General features: G+C 50.8%; 1 protein-coding gene across 1 annotated transcript in view; it reads right to left on the bottom strand.

Annotated features, from left to right (window-relative positions):
* The window catches only part of TMEM132C (transmembrane protein 132C), a 205,448-nt gene that overhangs the window by 110,833 nt on the left and 69,044 nt on the right, over positions 1-25,571 (bottom strand). The gene's annotated exons all lie outside the window — the stretch shown is intronic.

Genomic DNA, 25,571 nt, shown 5'->3' with positions numbered 1-25,571 from the left:
GCTTTGTCTCTGTGTGGCTTCAGGCCCCAAGTCCCCCTCTGTAATGGATCTGCTCATAAAATTTCATTTCCTGACATAGATCGTTTGAGATTAAGAGGAATTTGCAAAGCCAACCCACCCACCGCAGAGTTCTCGTGAGCCCAGCTCCCCCAGCTCCCCCAGGGATCACGTCCGACTGAACTCAGGCACAGACCTTACTGAGATCTCACCCAGGGTCCCAGGCACCTGCCTTTTGTGGTGTGTAGTTCTAGAAGTGCTATCTCCCATGTCGATCTGAGTAGCTACCATCACGCCCTGGCACCCCCGTCTTGTCCCGTGTTTGCCAACAAACTCTGCGGAACTATTTGGTTATATGCAGAGCTATAGCTTAGAAAAGGACACGGACACACGGGCACACGCATCCCTGCCCCGCTCACCTCCTGGAGCGGAGGACATAAATCCTCGTGCATGGTTGGAAAGCTAGAACACAGCCCCGCCTGCCTGCCTGCCATCGGTCACTGCGAGGGAACGCGAGGAGGCAAGGGTCGACAAGCCACACCCGCACTTTCAACGTCAGGGCATCCCAGTCCGCGTCAACCCTCCGGAGCTGCAAGAGCACATCAACAGCAACAGGCACCTCTCCTTTAGAACCTTCTCCCAAGTCTTGCATTCAAATGACGTGCGGAACGCACTTGTCACCTTGGCTGCAAGGAGACCAGGGCACGCCGGAGGGACAGACATTATGGACGCATTAGCGCGCCAAGCCCCCACTTGTCCTGAGAGCGGGAAATCGTCGCCCCTTTGGTTGCTTACCGGGGACACCGGCTACCGTTACGGCCTGTAAGAAATGCCTCATGAAATGTGACTTCGCTTGAAACCCCATTTTGCTGCATTTGGATTTTGCTCAAGACTCCAGGTTTCCACTTAACAGTTTGCACAAATCGGAGGATTTTTGCTGACCGGCGCGGCGGCTGGCTTCATCGGCGTGAGCCCGAGATGGGAGGAAGACACGGGGTCTAGAAGGCTGATTCTGGTAATGAGGCATCTTCTGCATGAGTCCTTCAAGGAAGTGGCCGGTGCAAGAATTTGGGTCCCCGGAGTTGCAGTGTTGCTACGAGAGCCCGTGGGGAAAGTGGTGGGATGAGGGATGCTCTGTGAGGATGCCCGGCTTCTCGGGAAGGAGCTGGGCACCCGCTGGGGCGGGAGAGCCTGCCTCTGCTCAGCATCCCAGGGGCGAGGGGAAGGCAGGGGGGTGGGTGCAGGAAAGCCGGCTTCGGGTCCAGCTCTGCTGGTGATGAGCTCTGTGACCTTGCGGAGTCACTCCCGGACCTCTGCTTTTTTTCATCCTCTGTCTAGGGGGTGGTTTAGTTCAGTGCTCCCCAACTTGTGGGTCCACTGTTGCCGGGGTCGGGAGATGACTTTGGATGCTCAGAGACAGCGCCGCATCGCCAGGCTAGTGTTGGTAGCAGCGACCCCGGCAGGAACGGTGCAGGGTGCCGAGTGGCGTTGGCATGGGGCTCGGGGTGGGCCTGTCCCGGGGGTGCTCCCCGTGCTGTCCCCGAGCCACCTTTACAGTTGATGATCCTGTGCAGCTTCTCAGTGTTCAAAACCCAAATGTGCCCCTCCCTCTTTTCAAAAGGTGCCTGACTCAGGTGTAATACAGGGATGATGAAGTGTCCCTTAAAGAAAACCAATGTTGAGTACAAACTCGGAACACAGAAAGCCCAATTTCTGTCCCCCGATGCCTCTGTCTCAGGGTGGGCTATAGTCTCCATGTAAAATGCTCTCTAGAGGCTCCTCACGGCCACTGAGCTTCTAGAATCCACTGGTATGGCTGCTGCAGGAATGAGCATCTGTGTGGCTTGAGGAGGGGGCTTGGGGGGCGGGGGGGGGCTGGGTACCACCTGGTCTCTGGCCCTGTAAGGCTGAGTCGGCTGAATCTGATCCGCAGAGTATGTAATAAAGGAAAACGTATAATTAGTTGCTATTACAGGCTGGACGTGTACTTCCGTCCAAATCCATATGCTGAACCCCCACCCCCAGGACTTGAGAATGTGACCTCATATGCACACAGACGCAGTCCAGCTCACGGGTGGCTACGGGGTGGCCCTAGGCAAGGATTGGTGCCCTCACGTGCCCCGAGAAGGGGCGGTTTGTAGACGGATTCCATACAGGGAGAACACCATGGAAGGATGAAGCCAGCCATCCGCACACCCTGGAGAGAGATCCAGGCCAGGCTCCCCCTCAGAGCCCTCAGACAGGACCTTGATTCTGGATTTCTGGCCTCAAAAACCGTGAGACGACCCACCTGTCCTTTAAGCCACCACCTGGTACTTGGTTATGGAAGCCCTAGCAAACGGATAGGACGTGAAAATAAAATCCAAGGAGGGGCACCTGGCTGGCTCGGTTGGTAGAACAGGTGACTCTCGATCTCGGGGTTGTACGTTTGAGCCCCATGTTGGGTGTAGAGATGACTTAGAAATAAAATGAATTTAAAAGCTCCCATATAAAATTCTGGATTTCTGCTTTTTACGCCACTGTAACGTTGAGTCACTTAGCAAACACTTAGTGAGTGTGGCACGTGGTCCCACATGCCCAGGGCTGGGTTCAGAAGATGCCACCCACAATCCCCATCCCTGATCCCACGAAAACGAAGCCAGGGACTGCTCCCAGAGCCTCGCGGACAGGAATTAAAGACCCAGATCAGCTGGCCTCACGCTAGGGAGCATGCAGGTGGGCCTGACCTCCTCGCTGCAGCCCCATGTCAGCGGACTGTTCTCTGGCTGGTGGTGCGAGGGGCTACCGGACGGTCCGCGTGTGACAAGGGGTCGCCTGCTGTCGTTGTCTTTGAGACTGGAGCGGCCATGAACCCGGAAATGAGGGGCGGCCGTTAGGACCTGAACGTGGGCCCCCCCGACAATCAGCGGGGACACAGGGTGTCCCCCCCAAGTCCTGCCACCACCGGAAGTGAATTCAGCCAACAGCCTAAGGGATCTTGGAGGAAGAGTCACCCCCAGAGCCTCCAGACAAGAACCCAGCCCTGCTGACACCTGATTTCAGCCTTAGGAGACCCAAGCCCAGAATTCGGTTCATAGAGAATCTCGACCCACAGCACCTCGAGCTAATAAATGGCGGCTCTTTTAAGTTGCCAGATTTGTAGTGATCCGCTGCACATCCTGGAAAACAGCCCAGTGTTGCAGGAACAACAATGAACCCAGGAAGGCTGGGGCAGAAAACATGAGAACAGAAACCAGGGGGTAGGAGGCGGGGCAGCATCCCCCGTGCAAACAGGAAGTGCGGGTGAGCATGACTGCTCCGTGTAGATTCAGCACGCTTGCCATGCTGTTCATTAGCGTGTCCTCCTGGTTTCCTTTATTCGCTGACATCAGGGTTTCTCGACTCAGGCTCTACTGATATCTGGGGACAGACACTGCTTGGCTGCAGGGGAGCTGTGCTGTGCATTGTGGGAGGTCTAGCTGCTTCTACTCCGGGGATTGCGGCAGCGCCCTTCCCGAGCTATGACAACCAGACGTCTCCAGACATTGCCAAATGTCCTGGGGGGGGGTGTGTGTGTGTCAAACAGTCCTTGGCTGAGACCCAGTGATTTATCTGACCCTTCTTGGCACAGGGCGGACCATGTGCATCCCGAGGCATGGACCAAGTGACCCAACTCCTACCCAGGAGCCAGTGTATCTTCTAGATGCTCCACTGATGGATTATTCCCTTCATTCTCTCTGCAGAGACCTTCAACAAAGAGGCAGACTTGGGGGGCTCGCCACTCTCTGCCACACAGTGGACGTTGCCGACGTCTTTTTACAGCCGGCCCCGGGAGCGGTCATCAGCGGCATGCTCACCCAAGAGCTGGCAACGTGAATAATGCAGCGAGCGGGGCGTAAGGACCAGGGGCCCAACCCAGAGCGCCTCCGGGTAATGCAGATAAGCTCACCAAAGACCAAACGGATAGAGAGGAGGTCAGAGAAATCTCGTTGTGATAAATGACCGTCTCCAAATGTCCTACCCGACCTCATGGTCTCCGATGCATCTTTCCGGGGGGGCTGGCTGGGACTAAGCTAAGAAGCAAGCAGTCCCTGACACAGCCCTCTCCGGGTCTGGCCCCTACAAGGAGATGCCACGAGGCAAGACGATGACATCCCCGCCCGTCCCCCTGCACGTAGCTGTGCTTTCTGTCCTCTCTACCCACCGGGCTGGACACCGCCATGGCATGGCCTCTTGACACACACTCGTGACGGCTTCGGCAGCGGACAACACAGGCGATGGCACTGGGCACGTGGTGGCTGCTGCGTCTGAAGGTGTAACACACTGACCGTCCGCCCCTCGGCTGGACTAACGCTCTCACGTTTATGTCCGCATCCACTCCCTCCCGGGGAACACCGCACGGCCCGTGAAGCTAGCAGCGTGGAGAAAAGGCGCTGGGGTTTTCAGTATTGAAAACACTTCAGGGAAAGCAAACACGAGTCTGGGATCTGGGTCTCTATATAACTAAAGTGACGTCCGCACTGTTCTTACAATGTCGTCAGGTCCGCATGGCTACCCTGGGTCTCGTGGGCTGGTGCTCGCTGCCTGCCGGTTAGGTGTGAGCGACATCTCCCCCTGCGTTCCCCCAAAAAATATGTCAAATTGTTGACATATTTGTACGCTCCCTGCGGTATCATTAATATTTTTCTATAAACGAGCTACTTCTCTCTTTTTTTTTTGCTTTAGTGAAGTTATTTCAAAAAGAACTATATGTAACGACCACAAATGAGAAAAAAGAACTTTTTTTCAAATGCACCTTGAAATATATACATGACAGTAACATTTTTAAACAGCCTGATCATGAATCTCCTAAAGCAACATCCTGAGCTGCTAGTGTGCGCCTCACACTCAGGGAAGCACCAACATCCATATAATATAAAAGTGCAGGGTCTTCCTTCATACACGCAGCTTTAACACACAGTCTTTCAGGACATGGACAGAAGGGGAATCCAAAGGGTCCTGTGTCATGAAAGTATTGAAAACGCTTTTTCTGCATTTTGCTGCGATTAGTGTGAGCTGATTTCTGTCTGCCCATCTCCCACCGGGACCCCAGTGAACACCATCACCCCACTCCCCCAGCGACTCCCTGACCTGGGGCAGTGGAGCTCTGGGGACAGCGGCCTTTTCCAGCCCGCTTCCTGTCCACCAGCGTGTCCTCTTGAGTCATTCCTAGATTCCCCATCAGGGCAGGCCTCTGCCTGCCTACGGGAGTGGAGATCCCTGGGAAATGAGGCACAGACTGTTTCCAAGGAGGCGGAAAATGTTCCAGTGGTCACCACTGCAACTTCCTAAAAGAACTTGTGGGTTTGTGCCTGTGTGTGCACGCGTGTCTGTGTGCATGTGCATGTAGGTGCCTGTGTGCGTGTCCATGCACGTGTGTGCCAAGTGTGCGCACACGTGTCTGTGTGCTTGTGCATGTAGGTGCCTGTGTGCGTGTCCATGCACATGTGTGCACGTGTGTGCACCTGCCTGTGCGTGCACGCGTGTCTGTGTGCATGTGCATGTAGATGCCTGTGTGTGTGTCCATGCACGTGTGTGCACGTGTGTGCACTTGCCCGTGCGTGCACGTGTGTCTGTGTGCATGTGCATGTAGGTGCCTGTGTGCATGTCCATGCACGTGTGTGCACTTGCGTGTGCGTGCACGTGTGTCTGTGTGCATGTGCATGTAGGTGCCGGTGTGTGTGTCCATGCACGTGTGTGCACCTGCCTGTGCGTGCATGCGTGTCTGTGTGCATGTGCATGTAGGTGCCTGTGTGCATGCCCATGCACGTGTGTGCACGTGTGTGCACCTGCGTGTGCGTGCATGTGTGCCTATGTGTGTGCGTGGGCATGCATGTGTGTAACCGCTGAATCCAGCTCCCTGTCCATGTGTAGGACTCCCTGCCCCTAACTGATGAAGACCAGAGCTACACGGGATGATTTACATGGTAAATGTTCCCAGAGTCTTGCATACCAACAACGGCCTTATGCTCATCGAACCACTCCGGGCAGGGCAAGCCTCTGACATGTGTGCTAGGGATTCTCCATGTGCACACCCCCAGGTCCATTCCTGCCCTGCACTCTACTCTGTGCCCCAGGTGGCTGACTCAGGGGACCTTCTACGCTTGCTCCAGGGGAATCTGGCCAACAGGAACACGATACCAGATTGCGGGGCAGGGGAGGGACGGGTGGGGCGTCTACAGGTCTCCGTTCGGCATCGTGATGTGGGCAGCAGGTGCATCCCTGCGTTGGGACAGCCCCACCTCCAAGGCTCCAGCTCCCATAGGGTTCCAGCAACGGTGCTTTCCCCACCTCTTCAGGCCTGGGGGTGCAAAGCTGGTCCCCACATGCCTCAACCTGCCTGCACCTCTATGAACAGTCCCTTCAATTGCAAATGATTTTCCATTAACCTTGCAGGGTGCCTTTTGTCTATTGCTGGCACCCGATGGGGACGCTAGGATGTCTTCTGTCTGTGGCCCATCAGTTCTCTGTTACTCTCTCCTACGTGGTGGTGATGTTCACTCCATTGTCCACGATAACAAAGAACTTCTACCCATCCCTCAATGATGGCAGATCTCATCAGGTCTCCCCCGTTTCTTGGAGCTGGCCTGCTTTGAGTCACCATAGAATCTGCATTACCACAGATCATATGCTCTTTCTTGGCATTTTAGTAACACACGTAGGGCTATCTCTTGAGTAAGTTTAGTGAAACGTTACAGATTAAAATAATTCACCAGAACCCAAACAGAAGGAAATATCGTGACACATGTCTCTCAGGCTAAAGAAAGTAGAGTTTGGTGCACGAACTTTCTTTGGTAGGTGGCCATATAGCCCTCGCTCTACCGTGAGAAAAACTGGCATTGACTCAACTGTTTAGCAGTGACAATTTCAAGAGAATACGGACAATATAACACGGACCCATCGGTCACTTTCGGCCACTGTCCACATGTAGCTAAACTTGCTCTATCCCCCCAACAATTTCATGCTGAAAGATTTCAAACCAAAACCCAGATACCATGCTGTTTCACTTGTGAATACCTCAAGATTTTTTAAAGCATGATCACATTCCTATTATCACGTCTAACAAAATTAATTAAGTCCCTAATGTAAAAATTTCCCTAATTATCTCAAAGATATCACTCAATGTAATTGGTTTGTTCCCATCAGAATCCACACAAGGCATTCGGCTGTTATAGTCTTAAGTCTCTTTTTTTCTGCTAACAGTATCACTTTCCCTGATCACTAAGGTGGTTGATTTTTTTTTTTTTTTTTTTAATACTAAGTCATTTGTCCGATCAGGTCCACGTGCTGGCTTATCTGGTTGTGTCTTCACATGGCCAGCTGATCAGTCCGTCCAGTCCTGTATCCCCTTTCAGTCGGTTGTTGGAAATGGAAAGGTGGTTGCAGATGGATCTTGTGTTTCCGATCGTATCATGTGCCAAGCCCAGATGGGGTCACCATCACTGAACTATCCTCCATAAGGATTTCTGGGAGGAGTAGCACGGTCATAAATCAGTGCTCCCCAGGGTGGGGCAAAACGAGACAGTCCTGTTAAAATGTCGGCTGGCCACCAGTTTGTCATGACTTTGAGAAGAGGTGTAATTCTGGAAAGGGCGGACGCATCAAGTTTGAAATGAGAAGCCCTGCAGCATCCCAGGAGTGTAGGGCAAGTCTTCCTGAGATGGGGAATCCATCCTTACAGCCCTACAGGCAAAGGTCTCTCATGCTGTGTAGCATGAAGGGGTCCCAGCCGCACCCTGCTAGAAACTCTGTGCGCCCCCAGCATCACTCGGAGCGAGGCTCCTGGGCAGAGGGTCTCAACCAGGGGAGAGGTGGCAAAGTCTGCAGATGTTTCTGGCTGTCACCAGGAGGAGCTGATGCAGCTGACATCTAGGGGGTGGAGGCCGGGAAGGTGCTAAGCATCCTACCACGCACAGGACAGTCCCCCACAACAAAGGATGACCTGGCCCCCAGCTCTCTGTGGTGACAGACGGAGAAACCCCACCCCTAGGCCAAGCCCCCAGCCAGCTGAGCGGCCCCGGCACGCGGAAGACGTCATGGTCTAACTGGCCAGAGTAACTCGTGTGCGCCAACCCCCCCAAAACGCTCTTTGGGGATCTATTGCTCTGAGATTGCATACCGCGCTGTGACCCGTGTGCGGGCCGTAAAGGACTGTTATGATCTCACCTTATCAGTTTAAGAGAGTATGCTAGCATGGGCCTGATTTAATTACGGGGGAATCAACCATTGGGGGGAGTTCGTGCTGCAGGCCAGGCGAGCTGCGCTGTGGGGACGCAGGAGCACAGAGGCGGGCCTCACCCGCTCCGAGTGAATGCCCGCCCACACAAGGCCAACCCACGTTCTTTCTGCTGCCTTAACACCCAGAGGCCATGGGGGCAGGCATCCAGCCACGCGCTCAGTGCACTCCTGTGTTTGCAAGAATGCCCACCAACAGACGGCTGACACTTGCTACGAAAATTCCCCGTATCAGCCAGGCTGTCTGCAAGCGTGTTTTCCAACAAACAGGCACACAAACAAACAAAAACCCCTTCATAGGTCACCAGGAAAATGCAAATCGGAACAACAATGCGATGTCACCCTCCACCTATCAGAATGGCCAAAGTCCAAAACGCGGACCCAGCCAGAGGCTGGCGAGGCCGTGGAGTAACGGACACGCTCGTTCACCGCTGGTCGGAATGCAAAACAGCATGGCTGCTCTGCAAGACGGCTTGGGGGGTTCTCACGAGACTAAACATTTCTCTTACCGCACGATCCAGCAATCACCCTCCTTGGTATTTCCCCAAAGGAGCTGAAACTTATGTCTGCATAAAAACCTGCACACAGATGTTCATAGCAGCTTGATTCACAATTGCCAAAATTTGGAAGCGACCAAGACATCCTTCAGTAGGTGGATGGATAAACTGGGAAGTATCCAGACAGCGGAACATTATTCATCGCTAAGAAGAAATGAGCAATCCAGCCACGGAAAGACACGGAGGAACCTTAAATGCACATCACTAAGTGGAAGAAGCCAGTCTGATTCCAACTCTGTGATGTTCTGGAAAAGGCACGACCATGGAGACAGTGGGCAGATCAGTGGTTGCCGGGAGTTAGGAAGAGGGAGAGACGAGTACACAGAGCACGGAGGAGTTTTAGGACAGTGACAATAGTTTGTATGATGCTATAATGACGGATACATGTCATGATACATTTGTCCAGACCCACAGAATGTGCGCCACCAGGAGTCACCCCCCTGGGAAACTGGACCGTGGGGGATGATGATGTGCCAGAGCTGGTTCCTCAGTTGAACAAGTGTCCCACCTGGTGGGGACGCTGGACCTGGGGGAGGCTGTGCATGTGTGGGGCCAGGGGGGGAAATTAACGTGCTTTCCTCTCAGTTTTTTTGTAAACCTAAAGCTGCTCTAAAACAGTGAAGTCTCAAAACACAATAAAGACTTCTTAACCATTCTGCTGAGTAGGTTCCACGACTATGCTCCTTTTTAAACAGGTGAGAAAAGAGAGATACCGAATAGCAGAGAAACTTGCTCAGGATCATGCAGGGAGTTAAAGCCACAGAGGGAGTGTCTGATCCGAGCAGGTGGGCTCCAGAGTTTATTATCCTGGATTATCCTGGCCCTCGGTGAAGGGGCTGGTGATACGTTCAGAAATTACTGGCTTGAAAACATGGTCCCTGATGCCGTCGCTTTCCCACTGTGGTAGGCAAAATCATCCAGGGATCACACACACACACTGCTTTTAACTTGACAGGCAACTAGACTACACTTCCGTCAAGAACCAGGGAGAAAGGATGCATTAATAATAAAACCCTAAAGGGCAAAAGAGCCCATCCATCAAGTGTGTAATGGCTCCTTAAGTAACTTCTTACAGGCATCTGAAGTCTCCTTGAGACTCGCTGGCCAGGCACGGAGGCACTTGGGCAGGAGGCAAGGCTCCGGTGCAGCTGGTCCATCAATATTTGATGAGGCTGACCTACTAACTCGCCCCTGCGTCTCTCCACAGCATCGCCTTCCCCGGCAACGCGGTGAAGGCTCCTTCCTAATAGCCGGCTCCGGATGACACAGAACGCCAAGCCTCCCACGCTGGGGCAGCATCACACGGCGGCCCCTCTCTTGACTGCCCCCTCTCTGGCACCCTGGGGATTCATCTTTTTTTTGTTCTTATGGGGGGGTGCCATGTGGGACACAGTGCTTCCCAAATCCTGCACAAGCTTGTCCACGTCCCCTTCTCAGCCCCAGCAGAGGCTCTCCAGGGGGTGAGCAGGAGGACCTTCAGAAGGGGGTACGGGCTGCGATCTCTCTCTAGCTTTCCAGGATGTTGGGCGTGTGTGGGGGGGCATTGAAAGCATGTGTTTTGGGGTCTGCTGCCTGGGTTCAAATCCTGTCTCTGACACTTGCTAGATGCTCTCTACTCTTGTTCATTTATTCAAAGCCCTGCATGGTCTGTTCACCCACGATCTCCCACTCACCTGCTTCTTGACCTCATTTGGCAACCTCACTCTCCTCAATCCAGCCCTGCCAGGCTCCGAGTGCTCCTGCCTCTGAGCCTTGTTCTTACTGTTCGCTCCTCCTGCACGCCCTTCCTTCAGATACCCACATGGCTGCTCTCCTTGTCTCTCTTTGCTCACATGTCACATCTCTACAGCATGGGACCTGCCCTATCTTTTCTATCTCTGTATCCCCCTGTATTTTTCCCCGTAGTCTCTATCCCTGCCTGACATATGTAGTTGTTTACTTTATGCGAATGCCTCTCCCCCACCACAATGTAAACCCCATCAGAGCAAGGACTTTCAATCCTTTGTTTACTGCAGTATTTCCAGGGTCTAGAATAGTGCCTGGAACATGACAGGTACTCAAAAATATTTATTGAGCAATTTTAATAAATATTTACTTCTCGAGTTATTGCCCGAGGGTTGACATTGCACCTGGTTTCTGAAATACACAGATAAGACCCTAAGCCTCACTGGCAGACAGCTCTGTCTGTGATGTTCCACATTTCGGTGAGCGTCTGTTTTCCGCTCTCAATGAAGTCGCCTGGGGAAGTTGGTGTGAGGAAGCATGCCATCTTGGATCGTGAGCTCTTAAAAGGGAGGGCCATATTCCTGTGGTTCCCCTGGTACAAAGTCAAATACAGGCCTTGTTGGTGCCAACAGAGCCCTACATGCCATGGGCAGCCAGGGACCTGGCTGCACTGTGGACATCCCAGCAACCCCACTTGCTACCCCAGGAGGCTTTCCCGGGTCCTGGGGGCTACCTGAGCAGCTCAGCCAACCTAAGCTCTGTCTCGTGTACCCAAGGCACTGGGTGGTTAAATCACTTGCAGCTGACAAGGGGCAAAACAGTTGGGCTCCAGAATCTACGTTCTTAATTCTTGCACTGCAAGGAATTGTATGTCTCTCGGGAAGACGTGGACAAAAGTCAAAGCATGCATCGACTGTCATTGACAGAAAGCACAGTTTTGGTGTTAGTGATGAGGAAGGCTTTGTGCTGCAAGAGATTAGTGTAAGGGATGCTTAAGAAAGAAAGATCTTTATCTGTCTCAAAGCACAGGTGTATGGATGTCGGCTCCTACGGGGTTGATGTCTCCATCATGCTTGTGGGCTTTGTCTCATTGTTCCAAGATAAGTGCCCCAGGCGTGAGCATCATAGTCCTTAACTATCATCATAAGCAGGACACAGAAGGACCAAGGCATGTGAAGGATGGCAAAAGGCTTTGTCTTCAGAAGACCTTGTCTTGGAGATACAACAGAAGACTTCTCTTTATATCCATGGGCCAGAAGACCATCCCAGCTGGAACGGGAACTGGGAAAAGGACTAGCTGGAAAAAGAAAGTGGGCTCAGACGATCATGATTCCTCCTGAGATTCAGCCTACTTCCCTGAGATTAGGGTGCCTCCTCCTATGAGCTAAGCATGAGCAGACTCCTGGTAGTGGTGAAGGAGGGGAGACTGCTCCTGGGCACTGAATCAGTCCCCCGGGGAGTCCGCCTCGCCAATATCCAGATGGGCTCCTCCAAGTCAAGCTACAACAATTGCCCCCATGGACAAACAGAAGGGAAGGACCATCTTACACCCCACTCTTCAAGAAAGGGCATTCTCGTGTTCGCGGGGTGCTTCGGGCAAGGGTCTCACAAGAAGTGGTAATAAACAACATTTGCCGTCTGGGTGAGGGGGCAGTTGCATTTACAACCTAAGCCCAGATATGTGTAGAGAACCTGCATATCACCTACAGGGAATTCTTTGCTGCCACATGGGCCCTTTCTGTAAGAAACAAAAGAAAATGAGAGCAAGGAAACCTGTCTGCCCCAAAGCCTGCTTCAGAAGGAAGTGTTAGCCTGAAACCCCACCATGCCTTTCCTACTGCAGAATTTTAATGAGCAGGCTTGTTTCTTCCCAATTCACAAATTACTGTTTGTAGCTTCCTTTTTGAAGAATTCTGCCCTGCATTTTGTCTTCTAACATTGGAATGATGCTCTTGGTGGAAAAGAAGGTGTCCATCGACAGATGAATGGATAAAGAAGATGTGGTATATATATACAATGGAATATTATGCAGCCATCAAAAGGAATGAGATCTTGCCATATGCAATGACGTGGATGGAACTGGAGGGTATTATGCTGAGCGAAATAAGTCAAACAGAGAAAGACATGTATCATATAACCTCACTGATATGAGGAATTCTTAATCTCAGGAAACAAACTGAGGGTTGCTGGAGTGGTGGGGGGTGGGAGGGATGGGGTGGCTGGGTGATAGACATTGGGGAGGGTATGTGCTCTGGTAAGCGCTGTGAATTGTGCAAGACTGTTGAATCACAGATCTGTACCTCTGAAACAAATAATACATTATTTGTTAAAAACAGAAGAAGAAGAAGAAGAAGAAGAAGAAGAAGAAGAAGAAGAAGAAGAAGAAGAAGAAGATAGCAGGAGGGGAAGAATGAAGGGGGGGAAATTGGAGGGGGAGACGACCATGAGAGACGATGGACTCTGAAAAACAAACTGAGGGTTCTAGAGGGGAGGGGGGGAGGGAGGATGGGTTAGCCTGGTGATGGGTATTAAAGAGGGCACGTTCTGCATGGAGCACTGGGTATTATATGCAAACAATGAATCATGGAACACTACATCAAAAACTAATGATGTAATGTATGGTGATTGACATAACATAATAAAAAACCAAATAAATAAAAAGAAAAGAAGGTGAACAAGAAAAGAAAGGAAGGATATCCAGGGCCATAAATGACATTGTGTCCATGAGCTATGTAAGTTACTGCAGCAGTGGAAGGACTCTCTGCAGAAAAGCCACATTTGAGGAGGGACAGCTCCTGTGGCCCACAGGCATCACGTGGCAGCACTGAAGTCCTGGAGAGAATGCTGTGCCACCCCAGAGACCTTGAACGTTATAACGGTGTACCAGGGCTAGAACAGTGTCCCACACATTCCCCCATTGTTTCCAAAAGGTCCCTCACATCAAGGATACAGCTGACCTTGACTAACACCCTTCTTCCATCCTAACTACAGAATGCCACCGTCCTCCAAGGAATCCATTCTGTGTTGCCCTAGCGCCATTAAACTTGTACCCACTTGTAATTACCACATGCCCTGGCCACGGCGATGAGTCATAATTCAACCCTGGCCAATCAGAGTTCTTTATAGATTTTCCTGAAAGGGTAACAGGAAAGAATGTCCCTTTTCAAGGCTCATTAAGCTGGGCGGTTGTGGGTCTGATGCTGTTAGGGGCATCTGGTCTACCTGGTGGAAATCTCCTGAGAAACAGTGAGGGAGGCAGAACTTTGACAACACCATTTGAACCCCTGCATCCAGCTCCATGTGAATCTAGCATTACCTCCAGACTTTTTGGCTAGGAGAGTGAATTGGTTTCCTTTTTTAAAAAATTATGGTAAATTGTACATAACATAAAATTTGCCAGCATAACCATTTTAAGTGTACATTTCAGTGGCATTGAGCACATTCACACGGTTGTGTAGCCACCGCCACCATCATCTCCAGAACTTTCTAATCTTCCGGAACTGAGACTCTGTCCCCATTCAACAACAACTCCCTATTTCCCCTCCCCCAGCCCCTGGCACCTGCCAATCCACTTTCTACCTCAATGAACGTGACTCTTCTGGGTGCTCCACATAAATGGAATCACACAGTATTTGTCCTTCTGTGTCTGGCTTCTCTCACTTCGTATAATGTCCTCAAGGTTCATCTGTGTTATAGCAGGTGTCAGGATCCCCTTCCTTTTCAAGACTGAATAGTATTCTAGTGTTTGGCTATACCACATTCTGTTTATTCACCCACAGATGGGCAGACCTGTGTTGTGTCCACCTTTTCAGTACTGTGATGCTTCTAAAAATATTGGTGCACAGATATTTCTTTGAATCCCTGCTTTCAATTATTTTGTATATATCCCAGAAGTGGGATTTCCTTTTGTTTTTCCTTGAACGGCTTGAGTTGGGATGCTGCTGGCTGCAACCAAGAACATCCTAGTTAATAATACTAATGCACCCCAACATCGATAACAGTGAGGATAACAGCATCATCCCCAATAGAGATGCAGCCCAGCTTGCCTTTAACAACAGCTCAGGAATCACTTTAGATGGACATGAAACAAGTCAAACCCCAGCCAATATTTCCTAAACAGAAGTGTGTTTCTAAAACTGCAGGAACTATTCTGACATTTTCTGTTTGCCAATGAATTGAGGAACAAGGCATCACCATGTAGACGTGGGAACACACAAGACAGTAGATAAACGTTCATTTTCCAAACATTGGACACACAAATGATTCAAACCTCAGAGCTTCTGCATGTGCTGGTCCTTCTTCCTAGAATACTTCTCACTCAGATCTTTCTGGGATTGGCTTATTCTGGTCATCTGAGTCTCTGAGCGGCCACCCTTGACTGCCCTGCCCTAATGAGACCCATGTTAGCTTCCTCCCAGCACTGGTCACTAACTGGAGACATTTATGTTTTTGTTTAGTTTCTATATTTCCTAGTAGAATATAAGCACCACAAGAACAGGGACCTTGTTTGTCTCCTTCATTACTGTATTTTCCCAGTTAAAATGGGCATTCCATAAATACTTGTAGAAGGTGTGAAGGAACATTCAGTGCAGGTTGTAGACACTGCGCTAAGCGCTGCTAAGTGTTACACATGAACTGCTGAGCTCCCCATGACTGCGATACATCAGAGCTCCCGGCCCGGGTAAGGGGGCAGAAATGGCTGTGCAGACATTAAGTGTTTGGGGACAGAAGGGTGAAGCGTGTAGGGGATCACACAGTGGTCAGTGGTCCTCAAAGACTGGCCTGAGGTGCTCTAAGGCTCCCCAAATCCTGTTTGGAATGTCCATGAGGTCATTCCTCTCCCAACTACACACCTCTGTGAGGTCAGAGGTTCTTTAGGTAGTTCAGCCACAAAACGTCCTATCAACTTGAATGCAGAAGCAGGTGGGAGAATCTAGGTGCCTTTGAACACAGCAGCTTTACAAACATGTAAGACAGTGAAACTTCTCACTGAATTTGCTTTAATACTGTGAAACAGTTACTTCTCACGAGATAACGTTATTTACATTAACACCCAATGGGAATATATAGATATGTAAAATAAAATATTTTACTAGTTATTGGAAAATCAATTTTTAAAAATTTTCAGGTTTTATTTTTAATACTGTAAGTACTGATGTATGTGACCCACATAAGAAACTGCTTTTTTGGGGGTTCTCGAGGATTTTTAAGAGTATAAAGGGGGAGTGCCTGGGTGGCTCAGCCTGTGAAGCGTCTGCCTTTGGCTCAGGTCACGATCTCAGGGTCCTGGGATTGAGTCCTGCATCGGGCTCCCTGCTCAGCGGGGAGTCTGCTTCTTCCTCTGCTTCTGCCCCTCCCCCTGCTCGTGCTTGCTTGCTCTCAAATGAATAAAGTCTTTAAGAAAAAAGAGTATAAAGGGGTCCTGACACCAAGGAGGTCGAGAACATGCGTCTAGGCATACAGTAACAACAGAGATGTCCTTCAATCTTAGTACTGCATGGAAAAGCAAGAAAGCAGATGAATGAATGGATAAAGCAAGAGAGGAGCATTTATAGACCACAGATGAAGATGGTCTGCAGATAAAGCATAATCACTGCAATTTTCTCCACCTGAGGTCCAACAGAAAGTGAGGAAAAAGATATATATAAATGAGGAAATGACACAAACAAGCTGTATCAACCAGGGGCTCTGACTGAAAGTGAACCGGCCACAGAGCATTGTGCAGGAGCAAAAGGACGGCTCTGCCCGGGGACGGTGAGCAATCTGGAAAGTTCTTGTGGAGGAAGGCCACGTTTGGGGCTGATCTTGTGCCGGTCAGATCTAGAAACCAACTGCCCTTCTCAAAGCAGAGCTGTGGGGCTCCTACGGTCCCTGCAGAGATCCGGGGGCGGAACCTGAGCCTGTGGGGCTGGCTCCTTACTTGCCGTGCGCATCGCTAATTGCTGTGACAAGCTGTTGCAAGAACGTGCTGTAAATCGCTCCTGGGAGCATGCACCCTGGCGTTCTTGAGAGAGCGTGGGGCTCCGAGCCCCTCCCCCGTTGTCTGACCATGTGTCAGATCAGTGTGTCCCCAGTTTGGGTCTGGAAAACAGTCTCCACAGTGCACACAGCACACAGCTCATATATGATTGGGAAACCACTGAGCAAAGTCCTCGCGCACTTAGCTACAAGTCAGAATAATGACTCAGTCCTACGTGAGTTAGTGATTTCGCTGCTCTTACCTTACTGCGGAGCCTCGGGGCAGTTACATTCCCGGGCTCTAGCCTGTGATGGATTGGGATTGAATGCAGGCTCTGCCACTTAGCTGTGCAACCTCGGGCAAGTGGCTCAGCCTCTCCGAGTGTGTGTGTCCGACTCTGTAAGACGGGCTATGTCACAGAAGTAACACATGCACCGATGGAAGCACCAGGTGAAGCGCCTGGCTCGGCTGCTGGGCTGAATGGGCGCCAAGTAACCGGGAGCCCCTGTCCTTGCTGTCTGTACAAGGATCATGATAGCGGGCGGGGGGTGGGGGGCGGGCGCTACATAAACACTCATTTTGGAGGCCACCCCAATTCCTGCCTCCTTGGTGGACTGGCTCAGGGTCCAACCCTGCTGATGGAGAACCGAGGTCCACTTAGGATGAAGACCCAGGCCATATTTAAATGGGACTACACCTGAAGAGTGTATTTCCCTTAAAAGGAGGGAAATGACCTCCCTCTGCGGTGAGGGGGCGGGTGTGGACCAGCTCGCTTGGGCTCAAACCCTGGCTCTACTCCGTGAGACCTCTCTGCAGACAGGGGCTGGAGCAGGGCTGATGGCACAGGGTGCTGGGGCGGGGGACAGGACAAGAGCCAAGCACCCAGCTTCGCTCAGTGGGTCCACTCAAAGCTATTCCAAGACACCCTGCCCAGTGGGAGGGATCTGCGAGGACATGGTCAGGCATTACTGCGGGTGACAGTGACATGCCAACTCTCCCCCAACTGTCACCACCAGGTGATGGGCTGGGGACCCCCTCCTGGGGAAACAGAACGGTGGGCTCCAATCAAGCAGAGGCGTGCCTCTGCGGCCGGAAACCAAATGGATACTGTCATTGGGTGTACCGGATGTCAGTCATCTCTGCTGCACCAATGAGCAAAGAGCGGGAGGGGATGGGGGCAGGCACTGGCCGGAACTCCTGGGGAAGGAGACCACCCAGGCAGAGCCAGGCCTGCCCAAGGGCTTCCAGAGGCCACAGCAGACGCCCGACGTGCCTACCCGACTGCCAACCCCTCATTCTCCCTTACCAGGGGCCCCAGATTTTGTCCAGGCTGCAGTGACCAATTCCTCCCAGGGAGGTCGGCCCCCTTCCTCCAGCCCTAGGGAAGGGATGGTGCCGAGTTGACACCACACCTGCAAGTCCCCTTCTCTTTCCAGGGACTGGTTTAGAAACCGGGCTGCGGTTTTGGCCAGCGACACGGGAGGCTTAGTCTGCAGAGGCATGCGACTTCTGGAAACAATTCCTTCACCCTTGAAAGAGGTCGGGACATGTTTTCCCCTGAGCCCAGGCACGGGTCCCGTGGAGAACTGATGCACCCAGCTGTAGCCAGCACCATGGGCGTCTGAGGGGCCAGGCTTGAACACAAAAGCTAGCGTGGTCAGGGTAGAAGAAGCGGAGCCCCCACCCGGGGCTTGAACTCACAACCCTGAGATCCAGACCTGAGCTGAGATCAAGAGCCGGATGCTCCCCTGACGGAGCCACCCAGGCACCCCAAGAGCCGCATCCTTGAGAGCACCAGTGAGCCCCGAGCTGAGCAGCCAGACGGGACCACACCTTCACACCATTGGCTCCACGAGATAATAAACCCACCTGTTGTCAAAGCACTCATGTTCCCTTTTTCCTTCCCTTGGCTGGGGCGGATGCCACTAACGAATCCTGCTAATCCTGGCGAAGGCTTCCCAAACCCCCCCTAACGTGGTGTTCTAGAAAGCCAATGCCCAGTTGATCTGCGCAGAAGAGAAAACCTATGTGCTTTCCTGGCCTAGAGGATGCGTGGAAATCTAGTAATACACACTGTTTTAAGATTTAATTAATTTTAATTCCACTGGCAACAAACGGCATCATCTGGTTGTGAAGAGTCCAAACAGTGCGTGAGCACCCAGACTAAGGACAACGGACTCCCTGTTCACGCTTCCATTCCTCCGTAAGTTTGTTTGTTCTTGCTAATGATACTGTGGGTTAGGCGAGGCTGGGATTAGGGTCCCACAATGACAGATGAACAAAATGATGTTCCACTAGCCACAGAGAGGAAAAATGGGCAGATAAGGTTTGTCACACCAAGCCCAACGCCCTACCTAGTCACAGCGAGCACATGAGTAAAGGTGACGAGGCTTATCACACGAGTGCTTAGCAAGCTTCGGGTATCAGGCGTCATAATGCACAGCTATGCAAAGGAGGAGGAGAGGGGGAGGAGAAGGAAGAAAAAGAAAAATGTCCACCTCCCCGGTATCAGGGAAATGAACATGAGAACAAACACGAGTTACTGTTTTTCACCCTTCAAACAAGGAAAAACTGAACTCAAGGGTTGTTGAAGGTATAAGATAACAGGAGTGCCGTTCCCCTGGTGCACGTGAGAGTTGAGGGCGATGTAAAAGGTGGTTCGGCTATGTAGGAAAGCTGCAAAGGAGCATTTGTGGAAAATACAAACACTCCATCCTATGACGCAGTGAGTTTACTTCCCGGGATTTCGTGCGGAGAGAAACTTCGGGGACGCATGCGTGGGTGTGCTCACTGCTGCATGGATGGTGAGAATCAGCCTGGGGTCACATCTGGTTTTCCCAGGACAGCCTAATTTACACCTGCTGTGGTGCAATAATCATTACTACAACATTCTTTCACTCGGAGAAATGCCCAGTTTGAACAAGAAAGTATCACTCTCTCAAGAGAACAGTGAAATGAACTCTAGTATATCCGTGTGATGGGTTCCCTGCCACAGTTAGAGACCCTGATAGGTCAGTACAGTGCTAATGTGGAAGGTTCTCCAGGACATGGTGACGGGGAGGGAAGTCAAGTAAGGCCAAGAGATGCGAAAGACTGTCATACAGAACAAAACTAACACTGAAGCATTTGATGTACAATCTATACGTTGTATGTAACAACATATATACCTCATTCTGTTCTCCGCATGCAAGACGTTTCCAAATTCTGTAAATATAGGAACACATGTAATCCTTATGCAAAGCTCCGGTATGATAGATGGAGAGATGGGGGCTCAGAGGATCACACAACACCTGTGTATTGAAGCTGGAATTCACACCAGACAGTCTTCTGCTTCTGGTTTCTGGAATCACAGGAAAGTGTGTGTATGCAGATACGTGTGCGAGCACGTGCACACACAGACACCCCAATGGTGACTTCAAGGCAGTGACGGGGGATTTTTTTTTTTTTTTAAAAAGGAAAGATAATTATATGTAATGTTTTGAAAAATTTACAACAGCTATCCTCACCACTTTTGCATCATTAAAATGTAACAATATATCTATTTTAAGTCTGTTGGAACAGGAGTTGGGCTTCAGCAATGGTTTGTCCAGTTCTGCTCACCAGGGGCTGTGTCCTTCCGATATCCATCTCTTCCTTGAGTGCAGAGACCCCGAGCCCTGAAACTGTAGGGTGGGATTCTGCCTACAGGATGGTCCTGGAGCCCCCTCGACACGGACACCGTCTACACCTTCCTGTGTCTTCCTCCCTGTCTAAGCCACAGTTGGCAAAACTCATGGGTTAATTGCAAAACAACTCCGGACCAAAGTAAAAGGCTCTCACAATCTACGCCCAGGTGCTTTCCATTTCAATCTCATTAATAGTCATCACATTATTTCATTTTCTGCACAAATAAATCAGTGGCCCAGAAAATAGAAGCATTATCCACCAAGGGCCCAGAAAGGGCAGGGCTAAGCCTGAGAGCTTTCAGCGCACATTTGTTTGTTCCACATAAGATGTCGATTCTAATAAAAGAGAGAAGGCTGGAGCTCAGCCATGCTTTCCCCCAAGGGTGAGGACTTCTGGTACCTGAATTTCAATGTTTCTCGCTGAAACTTTCAATGCAGTGTAATCCTGAGGTCGCTGGCTTACAGGTTTATTCTGGTCTTGGAGGCTAAGCCCATTTGGTCGCTGACGTGCTCCCTTTTGTATCTGTCAAGACATTCCTCCTTGGCATTACACGAAGCTTTGCATAAATAGCTCAGTCCCAAGAAGTAAAACTCCACCCCTGGCTCATCTAGACTCCTAGGTCTGATTCTCATTTCCATAAAACTGCATTCCCCAAAGGAAGGATGCTGTTGCCTTCCAAACACGAAACATTTTACTGGTAGCAACTTCTGCTGTGCCTCCAAGAATGTCTTCCCTCCAAATTTTATTATGTAAAGTTCCAACATACAGAGAATTTAGAAGAATTGTACGGTCAACACTCATCTACCCACTGTCTTGATTCTACCATCAGCAGTTCATCCTATTTCTTCATATATCAACCCACCTACCCATCTATCCATTCCTCGCCATTCACAGATCAATCTTATTCGGGGATGCATTTCAAAGTAATGCACAACATTTATAGTGCAATATCCTAAACATGGATTCACGTGAGTTCAATCTTCTTTAAGTTTCTTTTTTTTTTTTTGAGGCAAAATGTATATACAATGAAATGCACGAATCATAGCAATAACATTTTTACCCACCTACACAACTTTAACCCCATCAGGGTCCAGAACATGGCCATCATCAGATAGTCCCTTCAAGCCACCTTCCCAGTTACCCACCACACCCCTCTAGATGCATCCAGAGTTCTGATTTTTTTCCCACCATACATTAGGTTGCTGGTTACAGAATGTTTTCTACATGGAATCACAGGGGACATCGTCTTTGTGTGTGACGTCTTTCACTCGGCATAATGCCTTTGAGATTCCTCCATGCAGCTGCATGAACATGTACGGTGTCCACCCCTTTTCATGGCTGAGTAGGGTTCGATCGTATGAAAATACCACTGTTTGTTTATTCATTCTGTTGATGGATACCTTTGCTATTTCTGGGTTTGGACTACAGCTGTGATGAACATTTTAAACACATCTTTTTCTGGCTATCTTGATATCCACAAAGAGATTGGGGATGTCTTTGTTTTTAAAATATATCAATTAAATATGCTTTCAACTACAAATAAAACTGAATCAAAGGTGGACAGGCAGTCCCACTGTTAACTCCATTACTTAGTGTTTCAGGAATGAGGTGCATTCACTCCTTGTGTTCGGCCATCCTCAATGCCTTGTGCCTCTGGCTTGAATACTCAGGCTCACAAAAAGGCTGCCACAGCTCCTGATATATCCTCCTTTTATCATGGGCACCAGGGGTACCGAACTAGCAATGCCAGAGAGCTACCTGGTTATATCTTTCTCCTTATGCATTTCCCAGATGGCACCCATACATTCAAATGACCAGAAATGGGTTATGTGGCTTCCACTCCCATGCAAGGGAGAACATGGTTGGTAATGGCTGTTGGTTAGCTGACTAATGAAGTCTGCCACGAACATTTAACTCGATTTTAAGAAAGAACTTGCGCAACGTGCTAGGGATCAAGTTTATGCATGGTCAGGCTTATACAGCTTTACATTAGAAGTGCCCAAACTCTGTCTTCGAAGTGTAGACACTCGGCAAAGTCGTCCTACTCAAGTACTTAGTTATTATCTTGTGTTTTATTCTGCCAGGACTCAGGATCAGCTGACATTCTGTCCACTCTACTGATATATTTTATTTACTTCATTTGTTTATTGTTTGAGTTCTCTCCCTAGCATGTGAAGCAGAGGATTTCATCTGCTGTGTTCCCTATTACATCCCCAGTGCCCGACACAGATCCATAAGTATTTGTCAAATGAATGTGTGCCGTCTGTGATAAACGCACAAGGACCCACACGGCCACGAATGCCTCGTCTTCCCAATAAAGGCCTGGAAAGAGTCCCAATTCTTGGATTTCATTATTGTTACTTCTTGCTGTTCACAACGTTCTCCCTCCTATGTATATCGAACTCACTGACCTCTTCTTTTGGGTGAAGACTTTGCACCTTTGGAAATCCTGAGAACGATCTCTGTTGTCTAACCCACCCGCCAAGGTCTTCCAGATGTATGATCATTAAAATAAGACAAGACCATAAAGTAAGCGTAGGGAGGATGAAAGACTCTCTCTCTGTGACTCAGTTTCCTTGTCTCGGAGCAGAGAGAGTAAGAGGCCTCTATTGAGAATGCATCAGTAAGGTGCTGAGAACACAACACGAGTTCCTTGAGTGCTCATTCAACATAAGTAGAAATAAAACTTCCCCGTGATTCCTGCTTTGATTTCTTCTGAAATACCCAATTATAAAATTCTTTCATAAACATTTCCGGTGCCTGGTTCCAGGGCTGTCCCACACTAGGACTGGGCTGCTCTCTCTTGCATTAAGGGCCTCCCACCCACTGTCTTTGAAAGAACCGGGATCTGTCTCCCCTTGTGCACCAGCTTTATCTCCATTCACTTTTGGTTACGGGCAAGAAAGCCAGCCGAGCGATTCTGTGTCCTGGCCCTGCTGGTCATCCTGCACGTGTAGGCTTTGCCAAAGAGAAGCAGGACAAGGTCTGAAGGTATTTGTTCAATTAAAGGAAAAGTCCTCACAGCACCTAGATGATTCTTCAGAGAAAAGAAATGTCTGCAGGGCCCACAGCTCATGTTTATACCTCCCATCTCTGCTAATCAGCCCTGCCCTTCCTCTCCAAGGAGCCAAATTTCCATTATAATTGGAGATGTCATGGTTGCACCTGAGAAAGTCAGGACACCTCCCTTTCAGTTCACCGGGGACTCCCTGCATGCTAACGACGTAAAATATTGACCAAGATGTCAGAGTCCCAGAGCTGAGAGTCTCTTCTAGAAGGTTCCGAGGTGGCTCTGCAGAAAGCCCCTACTATGCCCCGATTTTTCCTCCCTGACAAATGCAGAAAAAAAGCAAGTAAAATCTGTAGTGAGATTATATCGGTTTGACTTCCTGGTGTGGCCTGTTTCTGACCCTTTCTCCCCGTTTGGGAGCTCAGGGTGGGGGTGGGGAGGGTAATCTCTCCTCACTCCTCCTGCCACGCCCCTCCCCACTCCAGGACGCTTCCACCTGCTGTTCCCTCTGCCCAGAACAGTCTCTCCCTGTGAGCACGTGGCTGACTGCAGGCAGGGAGCCCAGCACTGCTCACCTCCACTTGCCTCTGAGACCCCTCGTTCCCTCCCAGCACCTCTCACTCCCCGCTCATCTCATATCTGGTGATAAACCACTCCCCCGCCGGAGCACCAGCTGCCCAGAGCTGCTTTAAAAATACCCGCTGGGTGCATGCAAGGCGGTCTGCAGGTGGGGATGAGCACCTGCTGCAGAGGCATGATGGGCAGGTGCTCAGACCCAGGCGCCCCCCTCAGCACCCCAGGGAACTGCAGAAAGCCCGGGGCCCAAACGCCACAGCCAGGCCTGCAGGTACGCAGTGTTCAGGATGCACAAAACCACCCCCACGGCTGTCGACCGGTTGAGGGAGGGGCGGTCCAGCAGGATCCGGAAGGGTGCAGCCGTGGGCCAGCAGACACACAACCTGGAAGTGTTGGAATGCCGAGCGGCCACAGATGGGTCGGCGGGCACAGAGCCTGAGTCCCAGGCCTTCCCCGGTCTGGAGGGGGGAAGGGAAGGGGCAGCAAGCGCGGCTCAATGACCGGCACGTGTGCCAGCCGCCGGGCGGGGACGCCCTCCGCGTGCTCTCCCCCTTGGCATCGGAGGGCAGGCCAGGGTCCCCAGTCCCGCCTGGGGCAGACCTCCGGCAAATGCAGGATCATTTTGGCTCACTCCCCCACCTGGCAACTCAGTGGGAACCGTGGTTTTCTGATGGAAGTCCAACTGAAGTCAGAGAGCCTCGTGTCAGTTGCCAACGGACTCTGGTGGTGCAGAAAATGCGCAGCGAGCCTTCTGGATGACAGGCTACCAGAACTTGCCGACACAGGGGCCAGGGGGCGGGGGTGGGGGGCTTCGGGGGGAGCACGTCCCGTCCAGGAGACAGCCTGAAAGACACTAACCCGGGAGAAAGATATTGGGCCGATGACCGGCAAACCTTGTCATTTATTTATTTGAAAGTGACCGGGACGCAGCCACGCACATCTGCCATCTGGGTGCACGGCCGTTTCTAACGGTGATCCCTGCGCCGAGCAGTCTTTCCCAGCACCAATCTCTCCGCTTTTATAGGGTGGCTGCTTTTGGGCACATCAACCAAGAGGGATCACAGATTTCAAAGAAAGAGTAAGTTACAGCATAAAAGGAAGTAGATAAATACCGAAAACAAGGAGAAACACTGACCCAGACATCCCATCCACCGTAAGCCTGGAGAGCAGCCCAGACTCGGTGTCTGAGCCCAGGTTCCAGGCTGGGCAGCCGGCTGGGGCTCGGCCCTCGCTCCCTCCCTCTGCAGCCTCCCTTCGCGGCCTTCCTGCACTGTTCTCTGATCATGGGGGTAATCGTCTGACTCCTGCGCCGGGTTTTGGTTACACAGGAATTCAATTTCCAAAAAATCGAAAGTTGAACACTTGAGATTCGTGCACACTTCTGTATGTGCACAAATTGTACGAAATAAGCACATGGAGAGAATTTTAGAAAGAAAGCAAGGCCCACATCGGGAATTGAGAGGCTTATGTCCAGTGGGAATAATTTACACAGAAAGGTCTTGGGATGAACACCAGCTGCCAAAGAAGAGAAATGCCCTGCATCTCCCATCAGGTTCCGTCCAAGGACTCTGGAGTGCGCTCACGCAAAACCACCCGAGAAGGAGTGAGCAGGCCGTCCGGCCGGACGGGAAGGAAGGCCAACATTGCTCCCAGGTGGCCTGGGAGGAGGACGGGATGTGCCCTCCATGCTCAAGCCAAGGAACTGGTAGTTGGGGTGGCACATGGAGTGGACAAAGGGGGAAAACTAAGGGCAGTGGTTCTTGAGGAGGAGATTCGGGAGCAAGGGAGAGCTTGAGCAGTAGAAGGGGGACTAGTTCTTTTTTTTTTT

The sequence above is a fragment of the Neomonachus schauinslandi genome, chromosome 14 (genome assembly GCF_002201575.2).
Source record: "Neomonachus schauinslandi chromosome 14, ASM220157v2, whole genome shotgun sequence".
In the NCBI taxonomy this organism is placed as follows: Eukaryota; Metazoa; Chordata; class Mammalia; order Carnivora; family Phocidae; genus Neomonachus; species Neomonachus schauinslandi.
Note: the sequence above shows the minus strand (reverse complement) of the source record. Positions and strands in the feature narration are given on the sequence as shown.